Genomic DNA, 17,701 nt, shown 5'->3' on the forward strand with positions numbered 1-17,701 from the left:
GTTATCAAACTCAAATGAATCCAATCTACTTTGCTTTGAATTTTATACACAAAATTTTGTTCTAATTCTCCTCTTTTGGTAACTCTTTTATGCAAATGCTTCACTTTTTGGAGGGGAAATTTCAACTTTCAACTCTTACCTTTTCCATATGATAGAGACCTTATTTTAAATTAAAGTTGGAGGAGGAATCAAACGAAATACAAATAATCTATTCATATATGTGGAATTTTCATGCATGTTGGTCAATGCTCTATCCAGCTAATTGTGTATTTTGATTAGAAAATTAGGGCATTAATCTGAATAGTAGTATTTACAAAGTTTGGGAGATTTTAGGTGTGACCTTTTGAAATTGACCTTGGGGGCAATTACAAATCAAGCATACATGGTTGCGTATAAGCGAAAAATATTACCTCTTATACACCACTTTACTATTTATGCCTTTTTTTTTTTTTTTTTTCAATTTAATTTCATTTTTTAAATATCTTTGTCGGTCGAAGAAAAATCACTCCTACAAAATTAAACAAAGGTGATACTTAAAAAGAGAATATTTTAAATCAAAAGGTTTTCAATAATTTTTTCTAGACAATTTAATAAATAATTTTTGTTTTGTTTTGTTTTGTAGATGTTTGATAAAACAATATTTTTAGTATACAAAACTAGATCCATTATCTAAATCAAGTAAAACGTTAAAAGAAGTACGTTTAAGTATTATTTGATATTTTATGACACTTCAACAATTTTTTTTTTTTCATTTTATTATAAAGTGGATTTAAATTTTTTTAATATAAAAATATATTTAGAACATTTCTTAAATTTCATTGATTTATAATTGTAATTTTGTGTGGTAATACTTAGATGATTGTGATAATTAAGATTATCAAAAAAGTATAAACATGAAAAGAAACTAAGAGAGTGACATAGTTGGATAAATGAATCTAATTAATCAAAATTAGAACCAAATTAAGAGCAAATTAAACCCTTTTGAGCCAATGATTAATTGGTTGGGTTTCAAAGGGGAATATTATAGAAGAATGAAAAGGCATTGATTTGTAAACATCAATCACATTCAAATACCTAAAATTGTCAGTCCCCTTTACCCCCTATTGCATGATTGAATACATTATCATTTCATTCAAAAGCACTTTTCAAGGATGCCCACCATTAATAAAATTCTTTCCAAATTGAAGATTTTTTTTGATTTTTTTTTTTATATATATATAATAAAGTTTAATTTGTTTAGACTAGATGAAGCATTCCCTAGGAATCTAATCTAATTAATTAACACCCTCAAAAGGATCTGGTTCCACCTACAAGAAGAGTTGTTAGGAGGGTAATTTAATTTATTCACTTGATTTATTTTATCTAATTATACACCAATCACAACCCAAAAACTTCTCTACATTGCATTAATCAGACCCAAAAGCTTTTAAATTGCACGAAGACACTCCCTCAAACAATTAATTACCGACATAAAAAAACAATTTTGAGTAATTTTTATAGAATGAAAACTAAAACTACTCTAAGGAAGTAGAGCAGGTGCATTTTTTTTCTTCCACTGATAAGAGTATGATTATAGATGTTATTACGTCGTTGAAGGTAACGTTACTCTGATACTGTTAGGTTATTTTTTAACATGTATTTTTACTTAAATATTTTATTTTGACCCAATTAAATAGATGGATGCCCCCCAATGGGTGCATATAAAGAGATCGAACTTTGAAGTTTGAAAGGCTTTTAACTAGCCATATAAAGCGTTGAAAGGTTTCTATCCAATGATGGGGGTCCACGTGTACCTGACCACAAAAGTATAAAGGACCCAACAATGAAAGAAAGAAATTAGGAGTACACAATAGTATGCATGTAAAGTTTCTATCATAATGATACGTGCAAAGCACATTCACATGCAAGCTTATTGAGGGTCACCACACACGTGCAAATCTGTAAAATAGAGAATAACTTTACAGAAACCCAAACCCAAAAACCCTTATCTTCTTTGTTCCTTTTTCTCTTCATATTCAATTTTCTTTTCTTTCTTTCTCGGGAACCAAACAAATCTCTCTTCTTATGCAAATCTCTTCTCTGCCCATTTTCTTACTACCAAAACAAAACACAAGATGAGGAAACAAAATCATTTCATAGTATAAAGACAAACATTATTATGTTATAAGCCATTTTTTGTGTATTCATGTGCCATGACATGTTTCCCCAGTGATTAACTTGATGTTTTAAAAAAAATTGGAATGGATTTATAACTTGTATCAATTAAGATTGAAAATTTCGGTTGCCCATATTGAAAATCGAAGTTCCCATTCAAAATAAATCGTATTTCAAATCAGTAAGAGATTGAAAAACTATATGTACTGCTAAATGTCGGTAGGAAATAAAACATGAAAGGTGAAAGTTATAATTGATAATTGAACCAAGAAAACGTTGCCATTATTAGGGCTACAAAGGAGGATCATTGAACTATGAGGGGGGAAAAGGAAAAGGTCTTATGATTAATAAGGTTGAAGTTGATTGGTTCAAAGTGGCTTTCTTTGTGTGCTACAAGTACATAGTAGAATTCAGGGGTGTTGGTGAGTCAAAAAGAAATGAGGCTGTCGGCCCATTGGGCCTATCCCCACCACCACACCCCTATCCCCATGCTTTACTTTATGGAACCCCCCATCTCTACCTTTTCAAAATTCCAACACATGCCCACTCACTAGAATACTTAATAATGTTCACACTCACTCTCTACCTAATTTACACAAAAATTAATCACCCACAAGAGAAATTTGATGTCATACATGTTAGATTAGTGATCATATTAAACTTTTAGTTTCGGTTTCAAATTAATAGAGTTCCCATCTGATAATGATCAATAATTGATTTTTCAGCTTAAATTGCATTTACTATTAAATCGGAAGCTTTTAGGTAGATTTAGGTCAATTGTTCTACCTGTTACGTCTCATTCATATAACTATGTTTTTCCTTTCTTCTTTTTATGTCAGTGATCCTTTCTTCTTTGGAGAAGAATAAGGTGCTAAATTCGCACCCCACTTAAAATATTTTGAAACTAAAAGGCTTAGAAAACCTTAATCAAGAATCTAGATATATGATTTGTGGTGAGGGCATGTTGACCAAAACAATTTGGTAGGGCTTGTGACCCAAGGAAGGTGCATGCATGAATCAACATCTGCGAAGCTAATCTTTAATGTCAAAAGTTTTGCTTGTGTTATCCATATAGCAAGTGAGCTAAGTTTTGTATCTTTTTTCTTCTTTAAATTAAGAGATCATAAATTACTAATTCAATTAATTAAAGATGTTAATTTAAAAGGAATAGTGTCACTCATTATAAGCTCAATCAATTTGGTTTATTCATAGAGTTGGGATTGTCTTTAGATCTAATATCTATAAATTTTAAATCCCCATAAATTAAAACTTGAAAAGATATGCACATGCGAACTTGAACCCCACCAAACAACTACTTTTAACTCAATTCTATTAAGTATATATTCTTTTGAGACCAAATTTTGCTCCTAATTTTTGGTGCCTTTTATATTAACAAATAATAAATCAGCCCATTTGTTAAGCAAAGGCTCTTCCTCTTATTGGGCTTGATCAATGTTGTTTACTTGGCTCCATTTCTAGATTTCTCAAACTAATTATCAATTAACTACCAAAATTTAGATTAAAAGTGAAAGCAAAATATCCGAACGATTTTCAAAAACAAAAACTTTTAAACACCCTCTTAAAATCATGAAAAATATCCAATATTTAATAGTTAAAATGAGTTATAAACTCAAAGCTTTAATACCCATTTTACATATAGATACAAAAATATCTCAATCATACCCTAAAATATATTTGGTTTATTAGTTAAACAAAACCAGAAAAAAGAAAAGCTTCTTGATAGCCCCACCTTAAGTAGAAATTAAATTATAATTAACTTAACTTAGCTTAATTTAATTTAATTAATTGTATCTAAATGGGGACCAAGATGATGAGATTAATTCACATGCATCGAAATGTGGAAAGTTTAAACCACCAAAACTTTGGTTGACAAGCATGTGAGTTGCTACGAGGTTGACTCAAAATCTCGAGCTGTGATCACACTATATAGATATATAAAAAAATATAATAAGGTAATAAAAGATTAGGTTATGTAAACAAGATTAATTGATAATCACATTAAGATAAATTAATACCAATAAAATTGCATAGAAAAAGGGTTTCGTGCTTGTGGGGTTGCTTAATCATTCTTGTTTATTGCCTCCAAAGCCACCCATGTGAAAGAACATTCTTTTGAGATAATGTCATTCTTGGTCCTTACCATTCTCACATTGCCTTATTTTTTTATTTATAATTTATATTTGTTTCTTTAGTTTCTCCAAAAGAAGCCAGCTAAGATTTGCAATATTCAACATTGCTAGTTCTCCCTCTGTCTCTCTCAATCTCATCTCTTTGGATTTGCCATTTTTTTTTTTTTTTTTTTTAATTGGCCGCATTTTGGGTTGGAATTGAAATTCTTTTGACAATATTTTTATGAGGAAGTTGAATTTAGTTCAATGTTCGGTTGGGAGGGTGATATTACTTAATGCACAAAGAGAGAAAGAAAGAAGAAAAGTTTATGATTTTACATCCTTTTGTTCGGTACAAATTATATTAATTTGTATTAGGAAGCAAGACAAAGGTGGGAATTTATACCAGGGAACACAAATAAATGTTCTTTTAATGATACACGATTTAAAAATTTGTCAAGATTAATAAATCTGATCGACATAAAATGAGTATCATATGACACATACCTATTGCAACACACGAAATTAAAGAATTTGCTTTCAGATATGTAGGTCTATAATAAAGATTAACATAGGTTGTCTCAGACATTATCAAATGATACATAATTTAACAATCCTAAGCAACGACCCTCCAATTGAAAATATTTTGACCAAGATTAATATGATTGATTTAAAACAAGTATCATATGACGTATATGGACCCATTTCGACATGCAGAATTTAAGAACTTGTTTTCGGATGCATAGGTCCAAATGATTAACATGAGTTGTGAGGCAAGACCCTTGTTTAGAAATTGATCAAATAGTGTTTAATGTTTTTGGTTAATCACTTGAAGTCAGTAGTAGATCCAGAAATTTTTTTTATGGTGGGCCAAAATAAAAACTAATTACATATTAATATTTTTGTTAGGGTAGGCCAAAATCCAAAAATTATATATATTAGTATTTTTTTTAAAAAAATTTAAGGGTGAGCAAAGTGGGTTGGATCCACCCCTGCTTGAAGTGATACAAAATTCGACAGATTTGAATGATTAGTCTCAAATTCAGAACATTTCAGGTGATATTAATTTGATCAATATAAATATAAGTATCGATCATAGATCATGTACACAAACCTATTTTCAACACGCGAAATATAAGAATTCACATTGTGATACGTAGGTCCATATAAGAGATTAACATGAGTTGAAGGGCAAGAAGCTTGTCCGGGACATGATCAAATAGTGTCCCCTTAAGCTTTGTGCAAAAGCCAGAACCCTCTCCCACAGTTCCAAGCTGTTGCCAAACATGAACCCCATAAAGATTTGTCTGGTCCATGTTCAGGTTTCTGAATCCTGCAACCTGATTATTTTAAATTTATCATTATTTTTCTTTTATAAATTTAATTTTCCAAAATCCACTAGGGTCTAAAACTTTGCTAGCAAAATCTGGCCTGACCCATTTCTAAGATTTGCTATCTTTTTTCCTGGTTTCATTTGGTAGCTTTAATGATTTTCTAGAGTGCTTGATAGTCAGGATTTGGTTTTAAGTTTGTTTGGTTGAAGAGAAAGTGACAGAAAATGTAAGGAAGTATAAAGAGAATTAAAGCTATATTATCACTCAACTACGCTACAGTTATATTATGATATATTATTAATCAATTTTTTGTATCATTATAATAATTAGGTTTATTTCTCGTGTTAGCTACAGCCTATTATTATATAATAAGATTAATTTTAATTGTGTATCCATTAATATTAGGATTTGGGACAAGTGTAAATGTTTTGGAATTTGCAACTCCAAAGTTTGAATTTGAAGTGCCCTTGACTTATTACAAGCTTTTAAAATTTGCTTACTAAGCCCAAATTTATGTGGGCTTCTTAAGTAAAGCCCAATTCATATAAGACTAGTGTTATAAGAGCCATCTAAAACTCTCTCTAAACTCTTATTTTTAGTAAATTGATTAAATAAAATTATATTTCCAAAACAGCTTTAAAGGGAATATAAATAATGGTTCCGACTTTTAGAAGAATTCTATGTAAAACCAGATTCTATAATTCTATTCTACCCCAAACATTCTACGAACAAAAATAAGAACTACTAGTTTAGTTGCTTTTTCTATCGATTTTCTGTAGCAAATGAATCGTGTAAATAGTTAAATGTTTATAAGAAATAAAAAAAAAAAAAAAAAAGAGATGATAAAACTTTACTGAAGAAATTCCCTTTGATACTTTATGCAATATAAATAAACTATTTTGATGTTTTGTAGATTAACAATTTTCTATTTGTTTGTAATTGTATCAAACTTTATTTGGAATTCCATAAATTAGTACGAAAGTTAATGTTAACAAAAAAGAGAAGAAGATGAGGAATAATTCTAGGAAGATAAGGCTAATTATGGAATACAATTTATATTATATTTATTTAATTTAGAAAGAATTTTAATGGGGTTCAAATAACTAACGGGAATTAAACAACACTACTATATTTTTTGTTGAAATATTATAATAACACTTGTATTCCATAATTAGCCTTTTGTCTTTTTCCCTAAGGTACACTAGTGAATGAGTGATGGGAACAGTAGACCAAAACTATAACGACATAGTAAATAACCAACAATTTTACCCTTTCATCGTTAAAGTTAACCAATGGGTGCTAATTTAACAAAATTAAAATTGAAAAGACAAAATACATTTTTAAAAAAGAAAAAAAAACCCTAAATGACTATTATTATATCATAAATACCTTGTTCGGTTAAGAAAAAAATTTATCCTTAATCTCAATACTTGAAACGTCAGGTCATGATATTGTTTTAACTTAATTTTTGACATTTCTTATAAACTGTTTATTTTTATTTTTCCAATTGAATTAAACGGTGCAAAATTGACATTAAATTTAACTACTTTAAACATCTGTCTTATTTTACAACTGGATTAACAAAATTGAATATATAAAATTAAGTCAAAATTTTAAGTCACAATATCCTAAAACCCAAATTTTAACTACTCAATATCCACTTAAAACTAATACTTGCTTTAGAAACTATAACCAAAATTCACTTTTTATGAGACCTCAAATTAACTAATTAAGCACACCTTTTAGATAAGAAAATAAAAAAATAAAAATCATGATAAAAAAGTTTCTTTTTAACTTATTAAAAAACAATCTTAAATGGATACTTAGAGTATCACCAAAGCACTCTTTATATGACTTAAACTCTTTATTATAAAGAGTTTAACTCATATAAATAAGAGTTCAATAGATTCTTTATTCTTTAAATATAAATTAAAGATGAGTTTAACTCTCCACATCTAGAGAGTCAAATTTCATTTTCTCTTCTAATTTTAAATAATAAAAAGTGATATTACACCAATAACCTTTTCTCACAAACTTTCTTTCACAACTTAGACGTGACAACTTGCAATTAATTAGTAAGATTCATGCGAAACCCATATAGGACCCATTGTGAACTAACCAATTGCGAATGTAAGAGAAAGTTTGTGAGAGAGAATTGTTGATATAGTATTATTCAATAATAAATTATAAGTTTCAATACATTTTATTTATTATTTATCTCCCCTATTAAGTTTCTTTATTAAAAAAACTTATTATTTCTCCTAAAACTTAAAGTGTCTGTTAGATTTGAATAAAAATTTTGTTTTTTATATTTTAAAATTAATGAAGCGCATCATGTGAGCGTTTGGTTGGCGGTAATGTGAGATTATTAGGGTAATGTCATCTTATATTACTTGATTACCACGTTTGGTTGTCAAGTAATATAAGATTTCAGTAAGCTTCAAATACCAATAGTAGTTACTATTGATAATATTGGGGGTAATTTGATTATCTCCATTTTCTTAGGTATTTTAAGATTACCAAAGTTATCTTTTTTTGTTACAATTTTATCCCTTATTAATAAAATTTTTGGACAATAATGCCCTCATTTTAAAATAAATTTACATTAATATCCTGTTTCAATTTTACCCTTATTTAACTAAAATTTTAGACAATAATGTCCTTATATTTAAAAAAATTTACAAACCACCACTATCACTCAGCCACCACCACCATTGCCACCTAGCGGCTAGCAACCACCGTCGACAGCGGCCAACCACCACGGACCGTCGCCGAAAAGCCGCCGGAGTCCCTAAAAAAGAACGAGATTCGGTGGAAGGCTCTAGAAGGCTTCGATATGGCCGTTTTCGACCATAGTGATGGCCGAAAAAGGCCATATCAGGCCAAATATGGCGGAAATGGCCAGATATTTTCGGCCAGATCTAACTTGATATTGTCAGAAAACGGTCAGATCTGGCTTGATATGACCATTTTCGACCATCAATATGGCCAGAAAATGGCCATATCGGAGCCTCTTGGTCACGGTGAGCTTCTCACGAGGACTTTCGAAGCTTCCGACGGTGGTTTGCGTTGGCGGCAGGAGGTGAGGGTGATTTCGTAATAAATTAAAGTTTTATATCAGCGGGGGTGTTTTAACTAAATCTAAAATATTGGGGGTTAAAAGAAATTATTCAAAAATTAATAATAAAAATAATATTATATTAATATTTGAAAAGAGGACAATTTAGTAATTTAAATAACATACTCACCAATTTATTTCCCATAACCAAACATATTAATATAATATACCCACTAACCAACCAAACACATTTTCCTAAGGATTTTTATTAATCTTCCAAGGTAATCTATCTTTCCAGTAATCTAACATTTCCAGTAATCTAACATTCTTGAACCAAACGCCACCTAATAGTGTTCACCTAAAACTAAGAAAACCTTAATATGGGCTCGTTTGTTTCATTTTTTTTTTCCACTATCTTATCTTATCTAAATATATATTTGTTTCAATATTCTCAATTCTCTTCAAAATTCATCAACTTAAAACATTAACAATTATCTTTCTCAATAAAAGTTTTAAAATTAACAAAAACACACCTATCCATCCAAGCCACTATCACCTGCCAGTCGCCACCGTAACAACGCACAACAGGTTGGATCTAACCGATCGTGTACCGATTTGTCTATTTCTGACCAGATCTACCATAAATCTGACAAAAAACAACCAAAGATCTAACCATTGATGATGGCACGACCAAATTTAATTGTCAATGACCAACTTTGTGATTGTAAATTTAACCGTTTCCAACCAGATCAATGCATGATTGGCCAGATTCAGCTGATCGTGTACCATTCTGACCAATTTCGAATGATGGTGGCCAACTTCCAACAACATGTGAGTAGATAAGAGTGTTTTTATCAATTTATAAACTTTTATTGCAAAGAATATTTAGTTAAATTAACAAACTTAAGGAGTTAAAAATAATCTAAATATTTTCAGAAAATGCTATTAAAAAATATATCAAAAACTTCTCAAAATCGTATCTTATTTTATAGAAATGCTATTCAGCATAGAATGCTATTCTAAAAAATCAACGAACGGAGCCTGCAATTTCTGTATCCACACTAAATCCTTTTCCTTGATAATCTCAGCAGCTGGCCCGTGTTAAAACTGCAGGGCAAATTTAAGTTGCATGACTACTCGCCACTGAACCAAATGCTCAACACTTACGCGAAGTATCAATAGAAAATGACATAATGATACAAAATGAACTGAAAGCCTCCCAGCAGATATTCCACAACCTTTTTGCTAATAAGCATACGGTAATATTCTCCAAGGAACAAGTCTACAGTATTCTGCCCATATTTCTCTATACTTCTCTGCACAGCGAACTTCATCTCTTCTCTCTCTCCATATTAGCAGAATAAGAAGATAAATAGGGTAAAAATATGGAACTGGTGAACTGCAAAAGAGAGTGAATCTCAGAGTGGAAGTTGCACACTAGTTAAATGTACAAGACTGTCATTATATAAAAGTTAAAAAATTTGAATTTTACCTTATCCCACAAGGTAAACTGAAGGACAACGCCAGCAATAAGTCCCCAAGGTAATTACAGTGCCTCGCCACTCCCCTTCAAAAAATTATCACAGTATATAAGATGCGGCATCAAGAACTTGGACTGTACCAACATTCAAGAGATAAGAAAGGCTACCCTTTGGGAGGATGCCTAAAGTCAAACCTACGGATGTCTATATCCCTAAAGGTTATCTTAAAGTAGACTCCGTAATCTTTTCTAATGCAGAGATCCAAGAAGGTGTCACAAAATAATGACACTACATTCAATCTTAATATCTTAGATGTTCATAAGATTATGAGATTTCGTAGCATGGGTCTGCATTTCATCCATTTCGGCATGTTGCAAGTAGGCATTAGACCTCTTAAGTTGAAGCACACATTTACAATTTTTTCTTTATTTGATAGAAAACGCTTGCCAAGTATTATGATCCATTTCCAAGAAAGGAATCCAACCCACTTAGGGGTAAAAGCCTAAATGGGTTAAGACACAGCTTTGCATCTGCAACCCAAACCCATGAATTTGACCAGGAAAAAGAGAACTAAGCACCAAAGATGACTGACTACTTCAAGCACAATATCAAGAGACATGCCACTGAAAACACCTAGGACTAGGAGTCTTCAAGGACAACCAACAATTTCCTAATATATATTAGGGGAAAAAAATGTCTGTTGTCCCCTCTATCGATACCAACCCTTAACAAGGAGGAAATATAAGGAATTCTACATTGTTCAGTCGAATTATTAGTACTGACACCAGATGCAACTTGCAAGCATGAGTTCCTAGCAGAAATGCCACAGCATTGAGCTGCCACCTTCATACAAATGATAGAACTGCAAACAATAGAATAAGAGATGCAGAACAAGGATAAAATTGCAGGTTCAGTCAAGAGAGAAAAAATTTGACCTGTTAGCAATATGATAAAATTCTTGGTTCACATCTAAGTCCTTTAGAAAGATGCTCTAACCAAATCATTACAAAGCCCAAAATGGGCTAGCTTGTTCACTCAGATTATGAAACTTTCATTGAGAAATCATTTAACAACAAACTAGCGTTAAATGAAGTACTCTAACTGCATTAACTCTTAATTTACATTCCAATATTTTTTTTCCTATTTCTAATTTCTGTTTAGACCTCAATGAAAAAATTACTTTGGCATGATACCATTGATAAGGAAAAAAGATGAAATTACAAGGGATGTATTGGAAATCTCACCAATAACCAGAAGCAAGCAACTTGCCCCTAATAACCTTGGGAGGCTTACCCCAAATATGTGCCTTGGGATTCTTTTTGAAGATGTGTTTTTGCCTGTTAGCTCCTCTGGATACCAGATATCTGCACAGTTTTAATATTAAAGGCACAATCTTAAAAAAAGTTAAGTCAGTTTGAAGCAACAAAGTACTAACCATACGTCATTGATATTTACCCAATCAAAAACACTAAACAATTTGCTACAACAGCTGCAGTTGTAAGCTCCACCTTGTTATGCAAAAGCCACCAACCCTGCAACAAAGAAAAAGACGTTCAATTCATTAAAAGTTTAAAACCAATTGATATTATATATGGACAGGATTAATATTTGTACAAAACCATTTTTGTTTCTTTGAGATTCTGGATTGACCATATTAATAATTGCACAAGGAGGCTCAAAAAAGTCTGACCAGGCTTGGATGCAAGGTTTAAGGTAACCATGAATGAGAATTGAGCTCTAACAGAGAAAATAAGGATTGAGAGGCCTGTTCAATCACAATGTTCAAGCAGATTTACTCCTGAACTCAACAGCAAGAGAAGCGAGTGATTGGATTGGCCCAAAAATTGATGCTATTATACAAGTTGGACCTATATTTCTCAAACTACTTTGGAAGGTAAGGAATTGAGTCGCTCCATTTTCTGTTATTCAAAAGGAGTCCTAAATTAACGAATATGAACTTCAGTTCTGCCCAGATGTTATTATGGAGCCACATGATATAGCATTAACATGATAGACATAACAACCAAGATATAATAATAGACACAATATTGCTTGCTTTCTGGTTTACAGGATCCAACAAGAGTGGCAACTACCAAACATTCTCATTTGCAATGGAAACACTGATTAGGATGGAATACACACGGTTATATTCCAATGAATAGAAAACCATCGCATGGATAGGAAGATAGAGAGATGATGGTGCCCGAACAACTTCAAGCTCCCAAATCTAGTGTTCTCCGACAATGCTTGGAATCAAGTGTCTAATCGTTACCACCATGCCTCCACCTCATCTAGTTTTGCCTAGCCTATCCATCTTTTTGCAACTGAGGGGGGCAGCTAAGTTGTTGCCAAAAATATGGCAATAATCTCAATAAAGCTGTTCCAATTCAAAGTCTTCAAGTTCACTAGAGTTAAGGGATTGGCTCTCACTGATCAGTATCTACTTTTTTGGCTTTAGGAATCTCCAAATTGTGGTAAGGAAGAGTTTGAAGAGTGTATACATAGTCTGCAAATAACTTCCTTTCAATGGTTTCGCAATATGGCTTGTCCAGATACAAGTGATAGTGATCAACCATGCATGACCGGCCAACAAATAATCTACATCTTGAGGCATAAACAATTGTAACAGCTTTTTCAAATATAGTGCCTCTCCATGATTTCATCCAAGCATTGCACTTGAATACAACTACCATGGAAAATTTTTGAGTAGGTAGTAGAGACCAAGAATTGTATCTTGGTTTATCTAAGTGTTTCTAAGATCATTATGGTTTTCAAAGGGAATATGAGATCTAGAAAGATGTCAAGGAACCTAATCTCTAGATGTCACCCCTGAGTCGAAAAGATTTCCAATTATTTGTTCTCTAAGTGTGTGTGCAGAGGGAGAATCAATAGAGTAATCTCAGATAGAGTACAAAATTCAGATCCTTCCCAGAAATTTTCAAATAACAATTATATACTTCTGTATTGATATTTTTACCAATGCAAGATATATGACGCAAAGTCTTTCAGTAGACATATCAGGACTTCAAAAATAGTAATGACAAAGAGAATCGAGAAAACTTATGCCCAATTTGACAATTGATCTTTCTTTTGTGAAACAAAGGAGTCCATTTTATATTTTGTAAATTTTGCAATGCCTTTTAGTTTATAATCAAAAGATTGATCAAGCATACAAAGAAATATGCAGTGCATATACATACAAGAAAGCTTTAAGAACTAAAATTTTGAAATTAAAGAGAGAGAGAGAGAGAGAGAGGATGCTTTCATTCTCTATTTAACAGTTACATGCCTGGATGCTAAAAGTAAAAGGAATCTAGACTAGATCAGACTGAACATACAAGAAAATAATAAGAATTAATTTTTTCAAAAAAATAGAAAAGAGAAAATGATAGAGATGCTTTCATGCTTTAGTTAATAGTAACATGCCTGGATGTTAAAAGTGAAAGGAATCCAGACTAGATCCCCAAATACCAACATGAAGCCTAACCTCTCAGCTATTATGTCCCACCTGTAAAAGCAACCATTTACAAACAGATCAGATATGTAACTTAAATCATATAAAAATGACCAGCCTACAACTTCAAAATAATTCAATAGAACTTAATGGATCAGAATAGTGAAACTTCTCTGGTTTGATCTATAAGATGGATTTTATCCAAAATAAAGTAAAACGATATTGCATTACTTGATCTACACTATATATATATTTTTAATTTATTTTCTTTTCTTTCTTCTTTATTTACCCATTTCTACTCCCTTATAGATCATATGGTGTGGCATAGCAAACCAGTAAATATTTGATTGTAAGAGCAATAATTAATTGCAGTAGATCCTTCCAATTCCAAGAATATACAGCAACATAACAAAATAAATAATTGTCATTACTGCTTCCAATATATTGTCAAGCACATGAATAGCATACTATAATCAGAAGACAGAAGAAGAGCTTTCTATGATGAATATAGTAACCAACTATGTTCACTTTGAAACTACAGCTTGAAAATACTTTGACGATCACGCCAAAGGGATACAAGTAATACACTTACGTGGAGGTCACGTACTCCTCATGAACAAAGTAGTCCAGGATGTACAACTGGAACAAAATATAGAAAGAAAGGATACTTAGCAACTACTAATGACATGTAAATTATTGAAAAAGAAATCTGCATTACTTAGCATCAGCAAAATTACCCCACAAAATAACTGGTAGAGGATCATTGATTGAGATAAGGTGCCATTTTGAAAACTTTTTGCCAGAACCGATAAATTGATAAGCTCTAACAAAGAAAAATCTACAGAGGATATACCATTATCAGTAGAATTGAACAGCATGTCCAAATATATTTTACATCTCAATCAATAAAAGAGATTTAGAATGTTAAAGTAACCATCAGTCATAGGAGTATCAAATACTTTAAACCATCCTAATCATTATTAGGAAATACGATAATTCTCATCTATACATTCAAGCAAAGGCCAAATTATCAATCTCTGCACTGCACTACAGAGTCACCATCCAGTTTAAATTTGAGAATTATAGTTCAGCCTTCCTAAAAGAAACTATAATCACATGAGTTCTCAAATATAAGGCTATGAAATAAAATTCTTATAGACAGATCAACAAGAAAACTTTCCCAGAAATTGAAGAGGGCTTACATACTTGAGATCAATGCCCATAAAACTGAGGATTCAGCTGTATTCCAAACCACCTAAAGAATTACATAGTAGGTAAAAATATCAGGAATTTAAATAAAGACTGTTAAAAATGACCAAACAGACAAAAAGAAAGTATTTGACATGGACACTAACTTTTCCATTTTCAGTTACACGAATTGATAATTCAGTTTACAAAATAAAAAGGTTCTTTGAAAACAATTAAACTAAAAGGGGAGCAGCCGTCTCAAAAATCAGATAGGATATATGATTTAGAGAAACATTTATATGCTTTAGAACATATGTGTAATATGTTATTTATCCAATACCAGTCATGTAATAGGTTTCCTGTGACATGAGGCTTCAGGGAAGAACCCTGATTGTGTGACCTGCACCCAGTAACAAATAGTACCCATGTCACCTGGCATAAAATAGAAAAGGTTAATGCAACAACTGATTAGGAAAGGACAAGGAAAAAATCTGTGATTTAATAATAAATAAAAATTAGAGGGAATCAATTCTGGCAGACATCATAATGTTAGCTCAACTACAAGACTTACAGCCATGCAATTAGAAACTATATTAGGACCAAAATATTGAGTTCAACTATATATATGACAATGGAGGTCATGGTCTTGCCAAGGTTGAAATAGATAAAAGAAGGTGAAGAAAAGAAATGAAAATTTGATTGTCTATACTGAGATCATTTATTTCCTTGTTTCTTTAGAGATCAATGAGAACCTCAGCATCTTTTAAGTACCAGCAGAACTTTCTCAATCAGCTCATTTTAGCAAGCACGAATTAATCTGCATATGGTAAAAATCAAGTTTTAAAAATTTATAATCTACACGGTTGAGGTTGTGGCTCTACGGAGACACCTCAAATTATAATTGAATGATTTGAGTCGGAATGCAAATTCAACCTTCATGAACTTAAACTTGTAGAAAGATGCTGACACATAAGAGCATGCATGCACTCAAGAATAATGGTTACCAATTAAATGCATAAGTATATTTCATTCAATAACTACAAAACAGATAACCACATACCAAACTTTCCAGGCACCAAAGAAGAAACTACATCACTTACAAGAAAACAAAACATTAAAGTTGTTGATAGCAGCTCAAATCCTCTATCTGATATCACCTACAAGATCATCATAAATTAGAGCACATGTCTGCACATATACAATTATGCACATAATCAACTGAAGTAAACAATCAAAGAAGTAATTGTTGCCTATTCAACTTTCTAGAATGCATTTCAAGTTCACATAAAAGCCAAATAACAAACTAAACCTAATTTAATGAGAAAGAAAACAAAAATATGCACCATAAAAAATCAAGTCCAATGAGGATTGTCTAAACATTTCATATATACTTACAAATTTGACTTTTACCATTTCACCCGACAACGCCTACTTCGAGTTTCAAAAATACACATGACAGAGCATACAACATTTAAAAATCTGTATTTCAAGTCAGATACACTACCTAAATGTTTATTCAACATCATACCATCCTATTTACAAATTATAACATAATAAAACCCACAAAGCATAAGTAATTTTCGGAATTGAAGAGGACTATATAATTACAAGTCAGTGGATAAACACGGAGTAGCGAATACTTACAGTAGGTGATACGAAATCCATCTGGGCACCAATTCCAAGTAGCGCAAGCAACAATACAAGCAATAACAAACCTATTACAAAACAGTTAACCTATTTGAAACATAAAAAAAATACAAAACTAACACAACAAAATTCTAAGAGAACGTGAGCAAATGAGTAAGCGAACAAAAAATTAAAACAAACAATTGCATCGATAATGAAGTCGAGTGCCATCTTGTAATACAAGCCCCTTAACAACTTTACCAGGTAAAATAGATCCAGCAATTGCCAAGCAAAAAAAATATGTCATCAAAACGGCAACCTGCGTACAATACACAAACGGTTCTTGACATAAATTTGGATTCACTGAATGATTAACTTGTCTTAAAAAATAAAAAGACTAAGTACTTACAGAGTTTACTGAAGGAATAAAAGTGTGTAAAGGAATAGCCAAATCCATCTTTAGCAATTGTAGAAGCAATGACAATAATACTTTGGTCTCTACTTACACTGAAAATCCCTAGTGAGCAACGTCAGGAAAGTGAACCCATCTTTAATATCAGGAGTCTCTCTAGAAGAGGTTCCATGGCTAAGACCCAAGATCTCTCCAAATGTGGTCATACCAGTTGATGCCACTAAGGCGGAGAGAAGACGGAAGAGGAGACGCCCTGCCACTAGACGTCCTCCTTTACGTTCTCCTCTACGAAAGTTCGATGTTCCCACAACTGTCGACAAGAATGAAGGTCGTGAAGCGTCACTCCCCGTTTTGATGCATGATTTTAAATAAATTCAATTGATGACGGAAATGGGCGTTGACCTTCTAATGCTTTCTTGCTTGAGCGAGTGGAATACCCCTGAAATAATTGCACATGGTTAAGCAAGCACCATCCACTCTAAAATCACAAACTTAAATCACAATGCAGAATAAAATTAAATCTAAACAAATATATAGGTGGGTTTTGTTTGGAAGTTTATTTTGGCGTCACCATGGAAGAGAGAGGAGCTTTTCTTCAACTTTGGTCAAGATCGCGTCACGATCAAAACTCTCAATGGTTATAATGATCGGCCAACTAAATTTATTATTATAAAAAGGTTAAAACTGGATAGGGACACGTTACAATAATTACTTTTTATAAAAAAATTATTATTTTTATTTCTTATTTTATAATTTATGTTTTAGTAATATTAAATTTCAATTCATTATTTTAGTAACATTAAGATAGTACGAAAATAGATATAAAAAAATTATTAGAGAATTGAGTAATCAAATTCGACAACTT

At 31.8% G+C, this 17,701-nt stretch overlaps 1 pseudogene; it reads right to left on the reverse strand.

Moving 5' to 3' along the window:
* Window positions 1-11,607: 11,607 nt before the first annotated feature.
* LOC116113617 lies at window positions 11,608-17,498 on the reverse strand (annotated as a pseudogene).
* Window positions 17,499-17,701: the final 203 nt, after the last annotated feature.

Source organism: Pistacia vera, unplaced genomic scaffold (assembly GCF_008641045.1).
Source record: "Pistacia vera cultivar Batoury unplaced genomic scaffold, PisVer_v2 Contig686, whole genome shotgun sequence".
Classification (NCBI taxonomy): domain Eukaryota; kingdom Viridiplantae; phylum Streptophyta; class Magnoliopsida; order Sapindales; family Anacardiaceae; genus Pistacia; species Pistacia vera.